Raw genomic sequence first — 20001 nt, forward strand, 5'->3', positions numbered from 1 at the left:
CCAAAAATTGTGTAGCCTGAAAATTTACTGATTCTCCTGGTTGAAATTTTTTTTTTTTTTTTTTTTTTTTGCGGTACGCGGGCCTCTCACTGTTGTGGCCTCTCCCGTTGCGGAGCACAGGCTCCGGACGCGCAAGCCCAGCGGCCATGGCTCACGGGCCCAGCCGCTCGGCGGCATGTGGGATCTTCCCGGACCGGGGCACGAACCCGCGTCCCCTGCATTGGCAGGCGGACTCTCAACCACTGCGCCACCAGGGAAGCCCCTGGTTGAAATCCTTTACTCCCACTCTCACCTCTTATTCCACCGACTTTTTAGCGTCCACCGTCACGTATTTATGGTAACAACTTCTATTTTAAAATGACCTTACTTTTACATCATTTAAAATGTTTATCAATACCATTTATTCAGGCCACTATTGGCTAACCATCTGATTAACAGATTCAACTCTTTTCTGAAAGAAAGTGCTCAACGAGGAATGAGTAGTTTATTCTGAGGGGTTCAATGAAGTCATTATACCCCCTGAACCAAGAACGCAATTGAGACTAGAAATAAAGTTTCCCCACTCTACAGGGTTCTCTACCCGCAGGTTGACTCAGGTTTCAAATGGGGGTCTTTTTGCCTTAAGTTAAACTGTTTGAGGGGAGAGGGGATGTCTTTGCTCAAGTTCTCAGAGAACTGCAAGTTAGAATATTCATCAGGAAATTGCTCTGTGGTGTGAAATTGAAATGTGGGATTGGGCTTGAGCCTTTAACGTGAGAAGTATGTACCCAAAGTTCTAACTAGATGTGTTTTAAATATGATCCTCTACTCATTTTGGTAAATGCTTTCATTTTTAAATAGGAAATTAAGTCTTTTTATTTAAGCAATTTTATTTAGCTCAACAAACAGTTTTTGAGCATTTTACCAGGGACAAGACAGCCCACTTTGTTCTAGGGATTTAGAATTAATGACTCTGGTACTAATAGCCAAGCAACTCACTCAGAGAAATAGGCAATACTTGGATATCTCTATATATCTACTAAGGGACAAACTGACTTGATTGCTAAAACAGGGGCACATAAATGTAACAGGAGGACAGAAGTGAGAGGAATTACATTTGATTAGAAATATAAATGCTGACTTGAAGAAAAGGTACAATTTTAGCAACCATAAGCAAAGATCTTTGAGGGAATGATCTCCAAGAGAAGACTTGTCCAAAATTTTAATTAAGTAAAAGTGGATCAGTTAGAAAGAAAATACTAAAATAACTTTTAATATTTTTGAACTAATTATTTAAAATGTTTATTTTTTAATGTGCCAAATATTTTTGTTCAGTAATGTGTGATGGTTTATTTATGTGTCAATGTGACTGGGCCACCAGATGCCCAGATAGTTGGAGAAATATTATTCTGGGTGTGTCTCTGAGGGTGCTTTTTGAATGAGGTTAACTTTGAATCACTACTGACTAAAGCAGGTTGCTCTCCCTAACGTGGGTTGCCCTCATCCAATCTGTTGAAGGCCTGAATAGAGCAAAAGGGCTGACCTTCTTGGAAGTAAAAGGGAGCACCGTAAGTCTGGCTTGAGATGGACATTGGTGTCTTCCAGTTTTCAGACTGGAACTTACACCATTTTTTCAGTTTGCCAATTGTGGATGTTGAGGCTTGTCAGCTTCATTAATCGAGTCAATTCTTTATAATGAATCTCTCTCTCTCTCTCAATTTCTCCCTCCCTTTTTCTTTCTCTATCTTCTGTTGGCTCTGTTTCTCTGGCGACCCCCTAATTAATACAAATGTATATATTCATAAATTTAAAAAAGCATATATTTGGTTTATAAAAGTTGCTCAATTTTTTCTGCTAATAGATATGTGTATTCAAATGTGATAATCTTGGATATTAAAACTAGAAAGATATTTTTCATTTGAAAAATCAGGATGTGACAGTTGACCACTGCCCACAGATATTATCTTTTTAAGGAAAAAATTTACTTTTATTGTTTCTTGAGACTTTCCTTACTCAGATGCTGCCTGCACTGCCCCACTGGCTGAGATTTAATAAAGACTTAAATACAAATGGAAAATAAAAGAGAACTAATTAAAAACACATAACCCCTCACCACATACACCCCGCCATCACCATCACAATAACAAATATAAAATCAAATCAGGCATATAAATGTCAGATTTCTGGTATGATCAAATCTCACATGCCTATAAAAATTCTGGACACTGCCCTATCCACACTTTATCTTATAAAATAATCACAGTCCATTACAAGACTCTTATACACACACTTCTTAAGCACTTGGCTTTACGTTTCTTTAATATCTTCAAGTGGTATGTTTATCTTCAATCCTAATATGCTGGAACTAGTGATAACCATGTTGTCATCTTTACAATTAATAGCAAAAGAAAAAAAAAATTCTACCTTAGTTACTTGCTAAGTACCTGCCAGTGAGTTCTGGTTTCTTGTTTGAAGAATGTAATGGGAAGGAGTATGCTGTTGACACACAATCACCATGGATGACAGTAGCTGAGATTTCACCATATAAGGCAAGAAGTGATATTGTCCCCATTATTAAGCCACCTTTAGGAGTGCTTTAACAATAAGTATAGAAGCCATAAAAATTCCATGTATAAATATGAGAAAATATATTTATGTTGTTGGGATAAGATTCTTATTTGTCATGGCCAAAGGGATTATGATGATTTTTATAGGCCTACAGTTCCCAAATTTGTGCAGAGGTTTCTGTCCCAGCATAGGCATTGACACTCTGGTGACAGTCTTTATCAGATTGCACTTTCTCATGCCTACGCACTTTAATTACTATTAAGTATTTCCTTTCTGGTTCAGAAATAAAATTCTGAAAGAACTATTTTTCTTTGTTTTGATCAATTTCATGCAAAGGGAGTAGAGGGGGCAGTTTCAGTGTAAACTCAGTCTGCCATCTTGACCCAGAAGTCTCTGAAATCATTCTTCACTCAGCAGTTGGCGTCATCTTTTTAGATAATGTCATGTTCATGTCAGAAACTGTCCAATTGATCCTCACATCCTACTTTTTATTTATGATTTGAATACCATACAAGAGTTGTTCTCGTGCCTTTCTAAATAGTTCTCATACCTTCATGCTCTGGGCTCAGAAAATTTCTACACCATTAGTTTTCCTTCTGTTTATTAAACATACTAGTTTTTTTTTTTCGTCCAGGCATGTTACTTTGTTCTGAAAATGCTTGTCCCTCAGATCTTCAGATGACTGGCTACTTCTGATCGTTCAGAAGGGTTTTTCCTGATCTATCTATCTAATGTAGCACTTCTTTGTCATTCTTTATCACATCACATTATAACATTCTTCACAGCACTTAAGAATATCTAAAATAATTTACTCTTTCCCCCCCCTTTTTTTTTGGCTGCATTGGGTCTTTGTTGCTGTACGCGGGCTTTCTCTAGTTGCGGCAAGCGGGGGCTACTCTTCGTTGTGGTGCTCGGGTTTCTCATTGCGGTGGCTTCTCTGGTTGTGGAGTACGGGCTCTAGGTGCTTGGGCTTCAGTAGTTGCAGCATGTGGGCTCAGTAGTTGCAGTGTGAGGGCTCAGTAGTTGTGGTTCACGGGCTCTAAAGTGCAGGCTCAATAGTTGCGGCGCATGGGCTTAGTTGCTCCACAGCATGTGGGATCTTCCCAGACCAGGGATCAAACCCATGTCCCCTGCCTTGGCAGGCAGATTCTTAACCATGGCACCACCAGGGAAGTCCCATTTCTTTACTTTTTAGCTCTATGAAGACAGGGACCATATACTCTATCTTCAGTGACTAGACCATTGAAAGAAAATTTTGAACAAATGAGCTAATGAATGAGTGATTGGGAAGGTAGTAAATAAAAATTTAGAGAATAAAGATTAGATTTTATAAATGCAGTAGTGCCTAAATTAAAGAAAGCATGCCCTATTTACTTAGAATTCAACCCCCAATTAGTGATATTCTATATTATTCATTTGGAATTCAGTCCATTCAGAAATGATTTGGAATGAACTAAGATGGTGGCAGGGAAAATAGAAATGGAAACTAAAAATAATTTTCAAGGAAGTGTCATCAATACATGGCAGGTAATTTAATATGGGTGAAAACCATAAGTTGGATAAATTTAAAAAACTGACATTGAGTCCTCATTTCTGAGTATCAGGAAAGATAATTGTGTTATTAAGAGAGACTAGGAATATCATAAGGGGGCATGAGTGGATGAGAAAATGCATTTATATAGAATGCACTGAGTATGGTGGCTCAGCAGACACCCAGGTGGAGATGTCCATTGCACAGCTGAAATTATGAGCTTGAAGGCTGGGGACACAGATTTGGAGACACAGATCTGGGAATTATCCTCACAGAGGTGATAATCGAAGCTGTAGGATCCCACAAGATCATGTGGAACTTTCTTCCTTACTCTATCTAGACAGTCACAGAAATCATCCCTGTGGAAAGCTTTTTCTTGGGAATTTATAGGCCTTTCATAGGCGTCAATGAAACAGGCTTTGATTTAAAATGAGAAATTGCTGACCTTTAGACACTGGCATGGGACAGTGATTTTCTTTTCCTAGCTATTTCTTGAGTATGTTGCCTGTGATAACTGCTTGCCAGACCTACAACTCTGGGTTAAGGGAGTATGGAATACAGCATGCTAAGCCTATATTTAGGGAGCACAGATCAAGATTCTGATGGAGAATAAGGAAACATTCATTTTAATGTTAAAAGTAATTTTTTAAAAAATAAACTATTTTCTAGTTTTGTGTGGGAAACCAATCTAGCATGATTCAGCAAATTTTCAACAGAACAGAGACATCCGTCAGTCAAGGTTTCTCATTGTCCATATTAGGACTCACTTCACAATGTGTTTGGAAGCAGATTCAGAAAATCAAGTCATTAGGATATAATCACACATCTGATTATTATCCTGGTGCCTTGAAATGAGAAGTTTTTCACTTCTCCTGAGGTCTGTTTTGATTTGAAACATAAGGTTGTTTGGAAGAAATGAGAAGAAAACCTGAGTAGAACACAAGCTTTTGAAATGGAATAAAGGAAGTATGAAAGCTCTATTGTTTGGTTTCTCCAAACTATAATAAACTGATTGTTCCTATTTGTTTTGCTGGTATTTTGTATTAACTGTCCATCTGTGGCTAGTATCTGCATGATTCCTGTATGCTGATATTAGTTGATCTTTGAACATCTGGACTTCGTTATCTCTGACATTTCTCCCTTTCATGACCTTTTAACAGTACATTGTTTAACAGTGCCTGTCCTTGTGGTGAGTATCCATAATCACTTTACAGGATAAACAGATCTGAGAAATTTATTGGACACATAAAAAATACCAGGAATGCATGTGCACAGAAGAAAGACAGTGTGAGAACTCAGCAAGAAGATGGTCATGTGCAAGCCAAGGAGAAAGGCCTCAGGAGAAACCAAACCCTTGATCTTGGACTTCTAGCCTCCGGAACTGTGAGAAAATAAATTTCTGTTGTTTAAACCACCCAGACTGTGGTACTTTGTTATGGCAGCCATAGAAAACTAATACAACATTTGCGTGCAAAATGAGTCTAGTAAACAGACTCATCACACCTAGAAATCATAAGTAATTGAAAGCATACAAGGTATTCAATATGTGGTTCAGGTACAACCCTTTCCAAACTGCTTCAGCTGCCATTTTCCTTATATCTTAGAATGGCCATCCTATCCTCAAACCATGTGAGAATTTTGATGTCTATTCCTACTTAAATCTAATGAGTAGTCATACGTTGCTTAAGCTATTTTTGCTATGGCTCTTGTATCTGAACTTACTTTTAAATGCAGCAACCATATAGTACTTTTGTTAATCAATACCTCTCAACTAAAGTAATGTCACAGCTTTTTAAAAAGTTTCTCTGAGACAGTTCCTTTCTGTGCCCTTTTAAATTAAAAGAAAACTTCCTAAAGCAGGGTTGTGAATATCTCATTATTGTACTCAAAAATCTCTATTTTTTTGTTATTCTTTTCCATTAAAATAGCAATAAATGCTTTTCAAAGGAAATCAGGAAACAAAAAAGTAAAAAATATGCACTACTATTCCTACATGCAGAGTTAGGTAGTAGCAATGTTTGTGAGTTTTTTCTTCAAATTTTTATCTGCTTACATGACTGATCACAATGATACAGTTGTGCACAATGCTCGTACATTTAAGATAAAATTGTGTATAGAAGCAATACAAACTGTTAGGAAAATTAGAAAAATATTGAAAATCCACAAAGAAGGAAAGAAAAAAATCCACCAAGAATTCTACTCTGCAAAGGCAAATGATAAATACCTATAAGATTTTGATGCATACCTTAGCAATCTTTACTCTTTTCTTCTTTATAGTTGAGATCATCATACACATTTTAACTAGAGTTAAATAGAAACAATCATAATTCCTAGATAAAAATAAAACAAGGAGGGATTTATGGACAAATAATACCTACCACTGGATTTTTTTTTTTTTTAGCCACACCAATTAAATAGCAAAACACACGGACAAAACTACTTGGAAAGTTTAGTATGATTTTTCAAAGGTACTGAAAATTACTGAGTTTCTTAGCCATAAAAAAGGCTTTCCCCCTCAAACTTATTCTTAAGGAGAAAAGAGCCTTTTGTTTTTAATCTAAACCATATGCTAAATGTATAAATAAAGGACTTTGTGGAGAAGGGTTGAACCACTATAGAACCAGTAATTATTTAAATGTCTTCAAATATAGGAGAAATCTTTGTCAACTATGGAGTGAAAGAGATTTCATCTTGGTAATAGTGAACTGAATAATTAGAAAGAGCTAGAGGAAATGTTAAAAGCAAAAACAAACAAACAAAACAACCCTAAGTACAAACAAACAAAAACTAACAGTATAGTTACATTTGACCATCTAAAATCTAGAAGATTTACCCAACCAAAACCTAGGAGAAGGCAGGAAACTGGAGAGGAAAGGGTAGAGCTCAAATCTGTTTTGCCCTGAAGGTCATTTATCCAATTGGAAGTAGCAACTGTGAAGCTGAACTATAGTTTTAGCAGCTTGGTAGGGTGTGGGGGAAATAAAAAAAAAGAGAGAAAAAAGCCCAGGGTTCACTAAGGTAATGATTTTAAACTGCCCCCTATATACCCACTTTGAGAGGAAACCCAGTAGGGCTATACCCTCATAGTAAGGGTGAACCAGAAGTGAACTAGCTTTTGTTCCAGGTTACTTGGGTCATTTGGTGACTGTAAACATGAAATTCAGACATAAGTTGATTCTGAATTTGTACCCTCCCAAAGGCCTGGCAAAAGCCACAAACATCCTCTCTAGAGGGATGTATAATCATCCTCAGCCTCAAATTATTTCTCTAAATAATTTTCCAAATAATTTGCTGTCAAGGATAACAAAACACATGGGGAAACAAGATATCCACTGTGAGTGAGAACCAGGAAAAACAGGCAATAAAAATAAACTCACAAGCACTTCAGCTATTAATATTATCTGACACAGAGTATAAAACAATTTTGCTTCTTATTTTTTCTTTCTTTTTTTAAAATTTTTATCTTATATTGGAGTACAGTTGATTACAATGTTGTGTTAGTTTCAGGTGTACAGCAGAGTGATTCAGTTATACATATACATGTATCTATTCTTTTTCAAATATTTTTCCCATTTAGGTTATTACAGAGGATTGAGCAGAGTTGCCTGTGCTATACAATAGGTCCTTGTTGGATATCTATTTTATTTAGTTATTATCTTTATTTATTTTTGTTAGTTTCTGCTTTATAACAAAGTGAATCAGCTATATGTATACATACATGTATAGTTGTTTCTTATTTTAAAAAATAAATAAAAGAGCTTGAAAATGTCTGCAGGGTACACAAAATATAAAAGGCGACATAGCAAATTTGAAAAAGAATGAACTAAAACTTGTAGAAATGAAAAAGATGATATGTGGAGTTAGTGGATGCAAACTATTACATATAGAATGGATAAACAACAAAGTCCTACTGTATAGTACAGGGAACTATATTCAGTATCCTGGGATAAACCATAATGGAAAAGAATATAAAAAAGAATGTATATATGTGTATAACTGAGCCACTTTGCTGTATAGCAGAAACTAACAGAACATTGTTAATCAATTATACTTCAATTAAAAAGAAACTTCTTTGGATGAATATCACAGTAATTAAATTTAGGTAAACACAATTGAAGAAAGAATTAGTGAATGGCAAGTAAGTTTAGACAAATTATCAAGAATGCAGTTAAGGGAGGCAAAAATGATGAAAACAAAAACAAACAACAAAAAACAATCTATGAATGGAAGACATAGATTGTTAAAAAAGAAAAACTTACATACCTGGAACTGGAATCCCATGGACAGAGGTGAGAAAGAATGGGACAGAAACACTATTTAACAAAATTATACAGGCCCTGAACCAAGATGGCAGAGTAGAAGGACATGCTCTCACTCCCTCTTGTGAGAACACCAGAATCACAACTAGCAACTGGACAATCATCAACAGGAAGACACTGGAACTCACCAAAAAAATACCCCAAAGACAAAGGAGAAGCCACAATGAGACGTTAGGAGGGGCCCAATCACAGTAAAATCAAATCCCATAACTGCTGGGTGGGTGACTCACAGACTGGAGAACACTTATACCACAGAAGTCCACCCACTGGAGTGAAGGTTCTGAGCCCCACGTCAGGCTTCCCAACCTGGGGGTCCGGCGAAGAGAGGAGGAAATCCTAGAGAATCAGACTTTGAAGGCTAGTGGGATTTGATTGCAGGACTTCGAGAGGACTGGGGGAAACAGAGACTCCACTCTTGGAGAGCACACACAAAGTAGTGTGTGCATCAGGACGCAGGGGAAGGAGCAGTGATCCCAGGGGAGACTGAACCAGACCTACCTGCTAGTGTTCGAGGGTCTCTTGCAGAGGCAGGGGAGGTGGCTGTGGCTCACCATGGGGACAAGGACACAGGCAGCAGAAGTTCTGGGAAGTACTCCTTGGCATGAGCCCTCCCAGAATCTGCCATTAGCCCCACCAAAGAGCCCAGGTAGGCTCCAGTGTTGGGTTGCCTCAGGCCAAACAACCAACAAGGAGGGAACCCAGCCCCACCCATCAGCAGTCAAGTGGATTAAAGTTTTACTGAGTTCTGCGCACCAGAGCAACAGTCAGCTCTATCCACCACCAGTCCCTGCCATCAGGAAACTTAAACAAGCCTCTTAGATAGCCTCATCCACCAGAGGGCAGACAGCAGAAGCAAGAAGAACTACAATCCTGCAGCCTGTGGAACGAAAACCACATTCACAGAAAGATAGACAACATGAAAAGGCAGAGGGCTATGTACCAGATGAAGGAACAAGATAAAACCCCAGAGAAACAACTAAATGAAGTAGAGATAGGCAACCATCCAGAAAAAGAATTCAGAAAAATGATAGTGAAGATGATCCAGGACCTCGGAAAAAGAATGGAGGCAAAGATTGAGAAGATGCAAGAAATGCTGAACAAAGACCTAGAAAAATTAAAGAACACATAAACAGAGATGAACAATACAATAACTGAAATGAAAAACAAATGGGACCTAATGAAACTTAAAAGCTTTTGCACAGCAATAGAAAACATAAACAAGACGAAAAGACAGCCCTCAGAATGGGAGAAAATATTTGCAAATGAAGCAACTGACAAAGGATTAATCTCCAAAATTTACAAGCAGCTCATGCAGCTAAATATCCCTTTTTTTCTTGATGAATCTGGCTAATGGTTTATCAATTTTGTTTATCTTCTCAAAGAACCAGCTTTTATTTTTACTGATCTTTGCTATTGTTTCCTTCATTTCTTTTTCATTTATTTTTGATCTGATCTTTATGATTTCTTTCCTTCTGCCAACTTCAGGGTTTTTTTGTTCTTCTCTCTCTAATTGCTTTAGGTGTAAAGTTAGGTTGTTTATTTGAGATGTTTCTTGTTTCTTGAGGTAGGATTTTATTGCTATAAACTTCCCTCTTAGAACTGCTTTTGCTGCATCTCATAGGTTTTAGGTCGCTGTGCTTTCATTGTCATTTGTTTCTAGGTATTTTTTGATTTCCTCTTTGATTTCTTCAGTGATCTCTTGGTTATTTAGTAGTGTATTGTTTAGTCTCCATGTGTTTGTAAGTTTTACAGTTTTTTTCCTGTGATTTATATCTAGTCTCATAGCTTTGTGGTCGGAAGAGATACTTGATTCAGTTTCAATTTTCTTAAATTTGCCAAGGCTTGATTTGTGACCCAAGATATTCTTTATCCTGGAGAATATTCCATGGGCACTTGAGAAGAAAGTGTATTCTGTTGTTTTTGGATGGAATGCCCTATAAATATCAATTAAGTCCATCTTGTTTAATGTGTCATTTAGTGCTTGTGTTTCCTTATTAATTTTCCTTTTGGATGATCTGTCCATTGGTGAAAGTGGGGTGTTAAAGTCCCCTACTATGATTCTTTGATTGTGTTACTGTTGATTTCCCCTTTTATGGCTGTTAGCATTTGCCTTATCTATTGAGGTGCTCCTATGTTGGGTGCATAAATATTTACAAGTTTTATATCTTCTTCTTGGATTGATCCCTTGATCATTATGCAGTGTCCTCCTTTGTCTCTTATAATCGTCTTTATTTTAGTCTATTTTGTCTGATATGAGAATTGCTACTCCAGCTTTCTTTTGATTTCCATTTGCATGGAATTCCTTTTTTCATCCCCTCACTTTCAGTCTTTATGTGTCCCTAGGTCTGAAGTGGGTCTCTTGTAGACAGCATATGTACAGGTCTTTTTTTTGTATCCATTCAGCCAGTCTATGTCTTTTGGTTGGAGCATTTAATCCATTTACATTTAAGGTAATTATTGATATGAATGTTCCTATTACCATTTTCTTAATTGTTTTGGGCTTGTTTTTGTAGGTCTTTTCCTTCTCTTGTGTTTCCTGCCTAGAGAAGTTCCTTTAGCATTTGTTGTAAAGCTGGTTTGGTGGTGGTGAATTCTCTTAACTTTTGCTTATCTGTAAAGATTTTAATTTCTCCATGGAATCTGAATGAAATCCTTGCTGGGTAGAGTAATCTTGGTTGTGGGTTTTTCCCTTTCATCACTTTAAATATGTCCTGCCACTGCCTTGTGGCTTGCAGAGTTTCTGCTGAAAAATCAGCTGTTAACCTTATTGGGGTTCCCTTGTATGTTATTTTTTGCTTTTCCCTTCTGCTTTTAATATTTTCTCTTTGTATTTAATTTTTGATAGTTTGATTAATACGTGTCTCATCATGTTTCTCTTTGGGTTTATCCTGTATGGTACTCTCTATGCTTCCTGGACTTGCTTAACTATTTCCTTTCCCATGTTAGGGAACTTTTCAACTATAATCACTTCAAATATTTTTGCCCATCCTTTCTTTTCCTCTTCTTCTTCTGGGACCCCTATAATCAAATGTTGGTGCATTTAATGTTGTTCCAGAAGTCTCTGAGACTGTCCTCAATTCTTTTCATTCTTTTTTCTTTATTCTGCTTCCTGTCTGTTGTTTCCACCATTTTATCTTCCAGCTCACTTATCCATGCTTCTGCCTAAGTTATTCTGCTGTTGATTCCTGCTAGAGTATTTTTAATTTCATTTATTGTGTTGTTCATCATTGTTTGTTTGCTCTTTCATTCCTCTAGATCCTTGTTAAATGTTTATTGTATTTTCTCCATTCTCTTTCTGAGATTTTGGATCATCTTTGCTATCATTACTCTGAATTCTTTTTCGGATAGGTTGCTTATTTCATCTTCATTTATTTGGCCTTGTAGGTTTTTACCTTGCTCTTTCATCTGTAACATACTTTTGTTGCTTCATTTTTTTTTTGACAAATGGATTCCTGTCTTACTGGTTGTTAAGCCTGAGACGTCCAGCACTGGAGTTTGCAGACAGTTGGATAGAGCCGGGTCTTGGTGCTGAGAAGAGGACCTCTGGGAGGCATCACTCCAATTAATATTCCATGGGGTCTGAGGTTCTCTGTTAGTCTGGCAGTTTGCACTCAGAGCTCCCACCCCAGGAGCTTGGGCCCAACCTCCAGCCTTGGAACCAAGATCCCACAAGCTTCGTGGTGTGGGAAAAAAAAAGAAAAAAAAAATAGAAAGAAAGAAAGAGAAAAAGGGGTAGTACAATATCAAAGAATAAAAAACAAATAAAATTAGAAAGATTAAAAGTATATTAGGAAAAATAAAACTATAATTGTAACAACTGCAACAAGGTACAATAAAACCACAACAGAAAAAAGAAAAAAAAAAACGGGGGAGGAACAAACCAAAAGGAGAGAACAATAACAAAGTATAAAGATGAAAATAAAATTAGAAAAATAAAAGATTTATTAGAAAAAAAAAACTTTGGCTATAGGGGTAGAGTTTAGGCAGGGGCAGAATTTAGTCAAGGGAGGGGTTTAGTGTGGGGTGGGACCTAGGCGGGTGGGTGGGTGACACTGAGTGTGGAGCGGGGCCTAGACTCACGACCCATGTAGCAGGAAGAGGCCCTGGGGCAACGTTTAACTCTGCCCCCTTCACTTTTTCTTTATACCTATAGGTTGTACTCTTTTTGAAACAAGAAGCATTTTAAAGTTGAATGACAGTCCTTGCTTACCAAATTAAATCACAACTCCTTAGCAGGGTGTGATGGAAAACACTTCCTGACATGGCTTCAAACTACTCTTCTACTCATGTTATCTAGTATCACTGCACTAAGGTGACAGGAGAGCTTACTTTTGTAACTGAAGGCATGGAGAAGTCCTGAATAATTCATAACATTTGCCATGCACTAAGTAAGGCACTTTACATACATTATTTCAATCAATCCTCAAACGAACCTGATGAGAAACATATTATCCTCATTAAATAGATAATGAAAATGAGCACAGAGAAATGAAGTCATTTATTAGGGACCATATAGCCAGTAATTAATGAGGCAGAATTTTGCCCTTTACTTTGTTGAATTCCAAAGCCCATGGTATTACCCACAAATTATACTTCCCCCCCAATTTGAGCAAACCAAAAGAACATGGTAACTCAGACTCAAAGCAAGCTAGCTCTGATATTCCAAGGTCTGTTCTGTGGCAGGGACGTGTATTTGTTTCTAACTGCTGTTGTACCAAATTACTACAAACGTGGTGGCTTAAAACAATGCAAGTACACTGTCTTACAGTTGTTGAGGTCAGAATTCTTAAAAGGCTTCCATTGGGCTAAAAGCAAGGTGACAGTAGAGCTGCATTCCTTCTGGAGATTCTAGGGTGACATTTATTTCCTTGGCTTTCCCAGCTTCTAGAGGTCACTTGCATTCCTTGGCTGTGACTCCATTCCATCTTCAAAACCAGCAATGAACAGTCAAGTCTTTCTCATGCTGCATCACTCTGACACCAACTCTCCTTCCTCCTTTCACTTAAAAGGACCCCTGGATAATCCAGGATAACCTCCCCATCTCTAAGCCAGATAGTAGAAACTTTAATTATATCTTCAACATTAATTCCCCCTTACCATGTAAAAAAAAACATATTCAGAGTCCAGTGATTAGGATTTGGGCTTCTCTAAGGGACCATTATTATGCCTACCACAAGGCAGATAAGTGTCTTTACAATGGTAATGCTCAGAGCTAGGCATTATGACAGTTACTAATCTATTTGGAGTAGAACTCTTGCAGCAAATGTGGGTTCCAGGAAAGGGGTCCAGTTTTTGGTTGAAAAGTCTCACAAAAATTATGTAAGGTATCTGATTCCCAGACAAGTTAATTAGGATTCAGGAAAGCATTCAAAACTTGGCAGTGGAGATGAATTACAAAACAGGAGACCAAGATAAAAGTCTTGTTATAGGATCAGGTCAAGGAGATGAGAGAAGGCTGCTCTAGAAAGCTCAATAATCTTACAGGAACCCACAACTCATTCCAAGCAACCTTGGCTCAAGGGCAGCAAGATCAATTCCCCATCCCACCTTCTGCTGGAAATAGTACTTTTAATATTCACATTTAGTCGGGATAATCTCAGGAAGTAGGTGGTGTGGAGCCTTTGGAAGGAAGCATCAATGCTTACAGCTGACAGAGGGTAAAAGCTGGCTTTTTCTTCCATTTAGAGTGCTATCCATCCATCAAGATCAACTGCAAATGCCACTTCTACCTTGAATCCTGTCCTAATTCTCTCATCAGGACTCATCTCTCCTTGAATTGCTAAGGTGCTTTCTATGTATATCCCTCTAGCACTCACCACTCCCCATCTTTTACCATTACAGTGGTTATTTGTGAATGCATATAACATTTAGCTGGATGTATTAGTTTCCTAGAGCTGCCTAAGAAATGTACTGAAAACTGGATGACTTAAAGCAACAAAAATTTATTCTCTCACACGTATGGAGGCTAGAAGTCTGAAATCAAGATGTTGGCAAGGGTAATATTCTGTCCAAAGTCTCTAGGAGTGGATCCTTCCTTGTCTCTCCCAGCTTTTGGTAGTCCCTGGCATTCTCTACTATGTGGCAGCATAACTCCAGTCTCTGCCTCTCTACTCACATGACTACTTTTCCTCTGTGTATGTCTTCTTATAAGGGCACCAGTCGTATTAGATTAGATAGGACTTAGAACATAGGGGGGATACACACACACACTCACACACTGGCAGTGTGCCACCATGAATTGTTTATGTATTTATCAATATTTTAGTTAAGAGGATATTTCAAAAACAAATAGCTTTATATTCCAACAGGTTTTATCAGTAACGTTAGATGAAGAATGTGTGTATATCACTTTTTTGTTAGCAGACTATAAATTCCCTTAGTCACTAATAAATTCTTTATGCTTAATGTCTTGCACATAGTAAGGCCCTCAATGAATGCTTCTTAGGTATTATGACTTACACTGAAAGAGGTATTTTATAAATACAAAAATTTAAATAAAGAAATCTTCAATTTATCAGATATTTTTGAATGGATATGTGTGTGATATGCATGTAAACACATATATTTATCATAAAACATTCTGTTGAGACAAATAGTAAGGATGTCAGTTTATCTACTACATTATTAATTGACTGAAAAGAAACTAGGTTGTCAGCAATATTTGTGAAATGATACCTCCAGTAAAAACATAAAGAATTCTGCCTTTACCCACCAGATTCTGTCTTTTAAGAGTATTAATCCTGAAAATTGTAGTTTCTCCTTACCATTTTTATTTGAAAAGATTACCATTATTACTTGTAAATACACACAAAAAATATGAAACTGTTTAGTATATTATCTTTGTTGAGTATTTTCCATTCAAAGAATAGGGACAGATCATAGCCACATAATCTATCATTTATTCTATGTTTTTGTTATTTATTTACTTATTTATTCATTCATTCATTTATATACCAAGCCTGAGAGACAGCTGAACCTTCAATTAGTCCTTCTCGTCTCTGTTAGCACTAGAGAAAGTGCAAGAACATTGCCTAATTTTGGAGGTGACAGTGCAGCAAAGCAGAACCCAAGGTGGCTGGTTAGCATGATAGCTGAATTGAGGATGTTTGCACCTCCTCCTACCTCATTTGTCTTTGATTAGAACATTTGCTTTACCTTTGCCAAGGTACTGTCATTTTGAGTACAAATGAGTTGCAGGAGGATGTGGTTACACAAATGCTCAGGACGCCAATGGTGGCAGCTACACATGATGCAGTCCTTTCACAGGTGAGTCTGTACTAGAGAATAAATGGGTTATTGTGTCTTGGCACCTATGGCTATATCTGTAACCCGCCAAGTCAACTCTCACTGGGCAATTATGGGATTCTCATAATGCTCCTTAAGCCCTTTCTTTGGCAGATATCCCACAGGTTATGACATTTTGCATGACATAAAAGAAAAAAACAGAAAGAACATAGATCAAATAGTAGCAATAACAGCAAATGGGCTATGCCAGTTAGTTTAGAAGATGAATGAGATGACCGAAACAGCAGTTGAGAAGTGCTTTCGAAATAAAATGATCAAAAGCTGTAGTCAGTTGTCCTCTGAGTGACGTTGATATAGGCTGAATGTTAGTGAGCCAAGACTTGGGTATTTACTGATGGTTATGAGGGTCCTCAAAGGGCCATGGTGAGACTAGTTGCAGTCTAGACAGTACTGAGTATAACACGGCCAGCCATAGAGATAGAGCATGAACTGTATTCCAAAATAGGAACAACCAGTGTTTGAAATATCATGCCACTGGGATAACTTGGAAGAGAAAGTCATGCCAGGTTCCCGATCGAAGGTCAGGGATTTAGGTTGGTGGTAAACAGGATGATGATTCAGTGAGTTGAGAAAGGTATTGCTGCAAAACACTTTTTTTTTTTTTTTTTTCAAAAGTCTAAGAGGCAATTCTGCTGCATAGGTAGTTTTAAAAGCTACTGTTATATATGTTTATCTGTCAATCTTAATCTTTTAAAAGTTTATTTAACACATGATATTGGAACTACTGGTTTTATTCTCTGAGAAGTTATTGGGCAAAGCTCATGTGTATTTATTTTTTTACTTACAATATTTGAAATGACTTTATACTCTTGGTCCAGTTCTTAGTGATCATAGAATATATTCTTTAAAACATTCAATTTTGATGATAAGCCACAAAACAACTGTTCATTAACTATGTTTTGGTATCTAAAAGGCATCATTACATTTTCAAAGACAGGAAATGTCTAAGTGGGAAGATGGTTGATTTGTTGGCCCTACCTCCCTGAGCGATGCTGTTGGGCTTTTTAAGTCATGAATCTCAAAGGACAATTCAGAGTAGACTTTGGCTAGGAAATAAATCAGTTGATTTTATTTATCCTTATGTGAGCAGTTTAACAAGGACCACATTTACATAAATGTCTGTTATGCTTATATTATAGTTTCCTAATTCCAGTTCACATAAAATTATACCAGATAGTAGCAATTTCCATTAATTGATGATGTGCCTGTCATGAGTCATTCCACTCCCTTCGTTTCAACAAACATTTACTGAGTATATACTAAATACCAGGCACTTTGCTAGATACTAGATGTTACAGAGAGAATTAAAAGGAACAAATACCCCGCCCTCAAAGAGCTTACCCTTGAGTGGAGAACAAGATACGGTACAGGAGAAAGACAAGAGATCAGAAGCTATAATATTGTGTGAGAGCAGATATGCTATAAAGTTGCATAAATTGCTGAGGGTACCAGGGGCAGGTTGCTTCTGCCAGAGAAGAGGTACGGGAAGAGGCATTTATTAAAGGCTTTCAAAAGACCCCACCTGCATTATGATTGGAAGGAAGGGGAGGGGTTTGCAATGCAAAGAAGGGAGAGAAAAAGAACCTTCCAAGCAGGGGTCAATAAGGGAAAGACCACAAAGCAAGAGAAATCCCAGTGTGTTCAGAAGTCCAAAAAGGGATTAGGATGATGAAGAGAAGAATGAAGGGTGGGCAGAGCAGAAGGTGACACGGCTGTAGGGAGAAGCAGTGGTCAGATCACAAAGGGTCTTGGATTTCACACTGAGAAATTTAGATTTTTCCTGAAGGTCACAGACAGGAAAATAGAAAAGATTGTAAGCAGAGAAGTGGCACTGTAGAAGATAGTATCTGAGTTGTCTTTCTTCCTCCCTTCTGCACTGCATGACTGACCATGCTCACCGCTGCCATAATTTGATAAACCAGTAGTGTTCTCTGATCAAAGTTGAGGCAATTGTGTTATCGTTATTAGAGGGTTGACATTCTGACTGAGATACTATGTTCTGTGTAAGATAAAAGACAGAAGCTATAGAGTGGTCATATGCTTGGAAAAGCAGAGAAAGTCATGATCTAAACACAACTGATCAAATGGCAGAACTGCTGCTAAGAAAATGAAACCTGTACTTATGGCCAAATTGTGAATGTCAAGCCATAAGGATGAAAAAGGAAATAGAAAGCACCAAGGATGACTATAGGTTTCAGGCTGAAAAGCAGAGCTATTGGCCAAATTCCAACATATTCAATGAAAGTGGAGACAGAGCTACCAAGTATCTGTGTAGAAATAATGAAGATGGGGTAGCGATTGCTACAGCCAACTGATAGCCTTCGAAATTAATTTTTAGTAGAATTTAGCATAATTATATATAGGCAGCACTGCAGAGAATAAATTATGAAAAGGATACATATATAAAAGAATTTGTCATGGAATTGAAACTGAGTGGAGCCCTGTGAGGCTCCCAGGCACAGAGGCCATTTGGTGTCTCCCAGCCCGTGCCCCCCACCCCCGTTTCTTGTAAGCAAGACTCCAGCCTCTATGACCTTCCCTGTGTTCCAAAGGGCAGATTCGAACAGTTGCTAATCAAAGGAGGAGCAGCCCTGAAACCACCTGAGGCGAGATTAAAGGGACCAGAGAAGCCCATCAAGATTAGGAGACCACGACTTGAGATTAAGGGAGTACAGGCCCTACTCACACCCTCATCCTGTCAGAGATCCCACCTCTGAACCATTGTTACAAACCCTCATCAAATCCTCCTGGGTTGGGACACATAGTTTTTCCGGCAGGAGCTCCCCTTTGCCTGGCAAAGTAATCAAGCTATCCTTTTCTTTTCTTCCTCTTTTTATTTTCAAGGCACATTTAATTTATTATCAAGAGTGCCATACAAAAGGCCCAAATACAATGAAGGAACACATTCTCCCATTAACACCAATGACAATGCTCTTTCAACATGTGCCCGTTGATTGGAATAGGGATTTAATAAATTTCAGTACTGAAAAAAATAACGCAGTGAGTCTCATCACAGCCAATATCCTTGTACAATCTAGTTGTGAAATGAATGTTTATAATGCTTCAAACAGTTTAAACCTGAATTTTGATACCACACCTTCATGTTTGTACAGTCCTCAATAAGATTATCTACAGTATCCTTTTCTACTTCACCCAAAGCTCTGTCTCCAAGATTTGATTCAGCACCTGTGTACAGAGAGGCCGAGCTTTCAGTAGCATAAGGCACGATGGAAAAATTTGGGAAGAGGCAGAAATTGGGTTAGGCAGAGGAAACAAAATGCATTAAAGTTGATTGGGGGGCCATGTCCCTTTGTGTAATGAGGAAAAGAGAGCACATATCAAGAGTTACACATAAATTACTCCGAAGTTGACAAGGAAGCTTAAATAACTAAAGAGTATTTGTAAGCAAGTGTTGCTTTTGCACATTTTAGTTTTAATACCATAAAACTTGTCTCACAGTGTATGAAAAGCCTTTGAGCCAATAAAAATTCAGCCTTCTTATGGGCGTGTCTACAGAGCAAATTAAACATGAGAATTATGTCTTTAACGGTCTTGAAGGAGATGGACTGTCCTAGAGCAGCTTTGTTTCTGGAGAGAAGACTAGCCTCCATTCATGGGGTAGAAATGCTGCAGTGGAATCCTGCTTGTGCTGAGACCTGCTTTGACTTGATAGCTTTTCCTTTTTGAAGAATAAGTTGAATCTGGGAATCCATTCAGGTAACAGATATCAGATTCCTTCTGAAATAGTGGATTCTATCTAACTAAATATTAGTGTCATTATTGTTAAAAAGCTTTTGTGTAGATACGTGGTGAGATTCTTGGTGGTGAAAGAAAACAGCTGCCATTTACTGAACACTTTGTGTACTTGGACGGCATCAGTGTTTACAAGGGGATTGCATCCAGTCCTAACAAAATTGTGGGAGCGGGTGTGGTTATGCCCATTTTATTGGTTAGGAAATGGAGGACTAAAAGATTAAATAACTTGCCCAGTTTCTCACACTTAGTTAGTAAGAGTCAGAGCTGAACAATTCCTGGTCCACAGCATCTTTGCAGAATTGCCAACAAATCACTGAGAAGTTTTTTTGTATCCCACAGGCTCTCGTACTGTGTATATTTGATAATTCAGCATTGCTCTTCCAGAGGCTATTGCCATTCTGCGCTCTCCAGACACGTACCTGAAATTGTAGCAAACTAAAGTTTTAGTTTTAGTGCATTTTAATTAACCTCCATGTAGTTAAGGGGCATGGCCTGGTTTATAAGAGCTGATCTTGTGGTCTATATAGCTAGGATTTCCTATGA

This window comes from Delphinapterus leucas, chromosome 5, assembly GCF_059928025.1.
Source record: "Delphinapterus leucas isolate spDelLeu-1000000601 "Yukka" chromosome 5, BTC_Dleu_Yukka2, whole genome shotgun sequence".
NCBI lineage: Eukaryota > Metazoa > Chordata > Mammalia > Artiodactyla > Monodontidae > Delphinapterus > Delphinapterus leucas.